Source organism: Sphaeroforma arctica (genome assembly GCF_001186125.1).
Source record: "Sphaeroforma arctica JP610 unplaced genomic scaffold supercont1.822, whole genome shotgun sequence".
Taxonomy (NCBI): domain Eukaryota; class Ichthyosporea; order Ichthyophonida; genus Sphaeroforma; species Sphaeroforma arctica.
The window spans coordinates 29,683-34,715 of NW_014039736.1; positions in this window are offsets into that span (position 1 = coordinate 29,683).

Genomic DNA, 5,033 nt, shown 5'->3' on the forward strand with positions numbered 1-5,033 from the left:
GGTTGCATTCATAAATCAGAACCAAACCGGTAAACTCGATGATATAGTGACCCTCGGTGTTTATCTCGGTCATGATACCAGTTCCAAATACTACGACGAGGCGCGTATCCTGAGTCTCAAGAGTGGCAAAATTTGCCATTCTCGGGACGTAAAATGCAACTACTTGGTTTTTCCTGCTTGGTCTATGGTCGGCACTACTCCAGTCCCTCAATTCGCCACAGCTCGTGCCGATACCCCCACCATCAGAGAGATCACAACAGCAACTACACGCAACAACGCATCACCCACGTCATCACCCACACTCACTACCCAGTCGAACCGCCTGCATTACTTCCAAGGCCACCTACTACGACCGTTCATCCCTACGCCTCCGGGTGACCCTCCCACTCCGCCTATGTCACCATTACTCCACCGCACTTCATTACTTCATACACCGCTTACAGGCTCTTCTGTACAGTCTCCTTCACATACCGCTTCCCATACCGCACAGCGTATCCAATCAACATGTCACTCCAGTCTCACATAGCCAAACACAAAAATCTCGTACACTTAAGGGTATCCTATCGCAATAACACTGGGCTTTAAATAAACCATCTCTAACGGGCAACATGCGTATGACGAGACAGCGTGCACGTCAAATGAACGATTATATGCTTCCAATCAACACGGTGCCGCTTTTACTGGCCCCGACACATCCCAGCCTCTCAGCAAACAGCCTCCCAAATTCTCAACTCCCGCGTACACAAGTGCATCTCACCTCAATCCTGCACTTCTCTCTACCATTGTCGCTCACCGAAGCACACCCACTCCTTCCATGTGGACAAAGTACCTTAGGTTGATATTTAGGACCGGACCAGAGGACCGGACCTAGGGGGTTATTATAGGACCAGACTAGAAGACCGGACCTAGGGGATTATTTTAGGACCGGACCAGAGGACCGGACCGATTAGTGTAATAGAGAGTTTAATGAGATAGAAGTGATGACCATCTGAAACCATAAAGACAGGTATTTTCTTATTACCCAATGGTAAAAAAATTCTCGTTCCACAAAGGGATAATATTATTTATTTCAAAAGAGATAAGTTCAAGTGCAGTTGACAAGGAGGTTCAATAAAGCATCCATGCTGCGGGCAAGAACTTTTGGCGCTCGTTCATGTGTGCAGCGAGCCTCCCGCTTGGTACGAAGATAGTGGATTAGAGCTGCTTTCGTAGAGTCGGGATAATGTTTGGAGCGTGGGTCGATAGTTTGATCAAACTGACAATTTCACGTAAGTGTTGCATGTCGTTTCACCTGGGCAACAGCGTCACTAGGAACACAAAGGCGGACGAAACTGATGGAACTCCCGTGGCGATTTAATTGAGAAATCGGTTTGGACGGGAGATACCAAAGGAAGTGATGACGATTGAGGAGCGGTTGGGCGTGCCAGTAATTTTCAAATTCTGATTGAGATGGAAGCTTGCCGATAGGAAAAATTGCCCAAAAGAAGAGCCATACCGGAGTTACGTCATCCATTTTGTGGAGAATTTTGTCCGGCATCGGGCGGCCCATCACTTTCGTCAAAGGTGTGTAGGTACTGGCGGCTGCAGTAGGGGTTGAGAAGCTGGTGTGGTCGGGCGTTTTTTGGGGCTCGGTTTTGCGGGGTTGTCCGCTTTTGAGCAGTAGCTGGGAGGCTCACTGCTGCTATTGGGTACCTTCGGCCGCGGTCTTTTTGCTGGCGGGGCAGGGATCGTGATTAACAAAGCAGTTGCGCCATTCCCAATGGCACTTCTGACTAAGTTTACTTATTTCAGACTTAACACTATTTACTAAGCGTTATTCAGTTTGACCACATCCATTCCCGAAGAGTCTTTCATTCCACCCGACCCCGACTCCGACTCCAACCGTCCAGAGGAGTCTAACACGAACAGTCTTGCATGTGCATTCGGGCTCGTTTGACCAGGGGAGCTCTCTAGCACACCACCGGTCACCATTTTCCGCCGCCACCAGAAGCCACATCTCTGTGGTCGTAATACCCATATAAAAGTGTAAACCCTAGTTTTAATAGGTTTATCAGATCATAGGATTTGATACACCTAGTTTATGTTTATCAGATCATAGGATCGGATAAACTTAATTTGTGGTTAACAGATCACAGGATTTGATAAACTTAGTTTGTGTTCGATCCCTATTGAGACCGAACACATAACTAACTAGAGAGTCTTAGTCAGCTATCCAATAATCTAATAAAGACGCAACGACTCCCTGACTAATCAGGGAGAACGTTCAGATATAGTTATTCGAGCGTATCGTACTACATCTCCTTTGACCCTATCCCCACTCACCCAATCCTCGCCCACACATAATAAGGTTATCTAAGCTCTCGACATCGAAAATGTTGGTCTCCTACACCGAGACCTACCTTCCATGGATTTAACCACTAACGAAATCCAAATTACGTGACAAAAATCGACGGGCCCTCGCCCATGTCAAACGTACCCACGGGTAAAACAAAGCCGATAAACAATTTCGCGCGCGGCACTACAACATACACGTCATAGCGCACACAAAACTATTTTGGCGTCCACGGATCCTGTCCTACATATCAATGACTCCACTACTCCTCCAAATGACACAGACCACGATCTCTCTCTCAGAATTGAAACCACTAACCCCAAGGATGATCTTCTCCAACAACGATATCTCTACGACACCACTGTGCACAAACTATATAGCGTCTGGACAGCTGTTCAGGATAACCCACTTACTACTACCACGATACGTGCCGCCTTAAAAGGCGACGATGCAGACCCCTGGCGCGCCGTCCTCGAACGCGAATTAGCAAGTCTCCAAAAGGCTGGTACGTAGGATCTCATCCACCCTGATGACCTTCCTGACGATGCCTTTACAGTCACGAGTAAATGGGGGTTTAAGATAAAGATGAGGCTAGTCGATAAGTACAAAGCCCGCTTATGTACACGTGGCTTCACGCAAACAAAGGGCATCAACTTTAAACGAAACCTATTCACTTACAGTCACGACACACTCCGCACGGTCCTAGCCGTTGCTGCCTCTGCGGGTTGACATGTTGAATAAACGGGACGTTGACAGCGCATATCTATACCCGGATCTTGATCAACGCATTTATATGACACCGCCCAAAGGTTTGTCCTCAATCGGTCTCCCCGACGACCACGTCATGAAACTCAAGAAGTGCCTCTATGGGCTCAAACAATCTGGTCGCCTCTGGCATGCGCTTATCAAATCGAAGCTTCTCAACATGGGTTTCCATCAGGCCGCTTCTGACAATTGCCTCTTCATTGCCAACACCGACTCCTTCTCCTGTGTCGTCATTCTCTATGTGGATGATCTCATCATCTATCGGGTCAATAGCAATGACGTGCAGACGTTTAGGACCCTCCTACAAGAGCAATTCATCTGCATGGCTACTTGGGGTTCGAGTCCATACCACACATGATTCTATTAGCTTGGTACAAAACAATTACATTAAAGAAGCCTTGGATATGTTCGATATGACCAACTGTCACTTAGCGCCTACACCTGCCACACAAGCGCCAGTGACCACCAACACTGGCCCGACCTTTCCCTGCGCATACCGCGAACTCATTGGTACACTTCAACATCTTTCCGTAGTGACACGCATTGACATCACTTATGCACACAATAATTTCGCGCGGTTTATGGGCAATCCATCTGAACAACACTGGCATACCGCAATACGCAGATTGCAGTACCTTAAGTCAACACTCCATCTTGGTTTAACTCGCCGCTACCAGCATGGCCCTCCGATCGCCGATGCTATTTGTGACGCCGATTACGCTGCTTATCATGACACCCGCCGCTCCACTACAGGGTATGTCATCCGTATCAACCACATCCCTGTGGGTTGGAAGTCCAAACGTCAGCTTTAATATTCTATCAACCAGTTTCGCCGAATCGGAATACTTCGCTGCTTCTGAAGCAGCCAAGCACATATAGTGGCTCAGAAAAATCTTCAACGAACTTGGCTTCCCGCAAACTGCACCAACCATTCTACTGGTCCGACCAAACACTAAAACATGTCTCGTTATATATGTCTAACAGATATGCAACCCAAAAATGAATAGTACTTACATCGATATCTGATTTAGGGTTTTGTGGGAAAACAAATAAATTGTACATCGCAAAAGCTAAATATAGAACGACATAAAACTTACACCTCTGAACTTAGCAGTATGTAAAATAGGTCACTCCTAACGCGGACTGTGTAGTTAATTAGGGAATGTGAGCGGAATCACACGCAACTCCTCCGCCTCTTGTACGGCGCAGAACTACACCAGCGCATCTGTTGTGGTGTGACTAAATGAGACACCAGAACCACAACTCTTGGTATACAGTTGGGATGGACGAGTCCGAAGCCCGGGAATGTAAGATGAAGCTGAAAGACGGTAGAGTGACATGTCGAATGTAAGGAATAGCGAACGAACGCTGAGATGCGCACATACTCTAATGCCACATGATCCCACATCTCACTCGAGTGGCATAGCTGACTAAGTTGACAGGACAACCTGGTTTATGTATCCGTGCTCGAGTGTCATAGCTGATTAAGTCGTGAGAAAAACTTCGTTTATGTATCGATGAATGATAATATCACTTATTACGATCTGACTTAAATCGAGCTTGGATGAATACGGAAACAAGAACGCACAACTGTGGACTGCAAAAATCGACCGCGCGAGCACAACAGTTCAGTGGGCAGTGGCAAGACGGCCTCCCACCCAATACCCGACAGCACGGGTGAATAGGCAACACTAGGCGCATACTGATCCTCTTTTATTGTACACTATAAGGGAGTGAGTGTGGGCCATCTCGATATTATCGCTGCGACAAATCAAGTATCTACTATACCTACTGGTGCCTCCAAGGCTCGGAGCACCCCATACATCGCCCGTAGGTAGCAACGTAGTCAGCTAACCCATTACATATGCTGTATAATATATATATATATATATATATATATCTATATATATACACATGCATACATACATACATACAT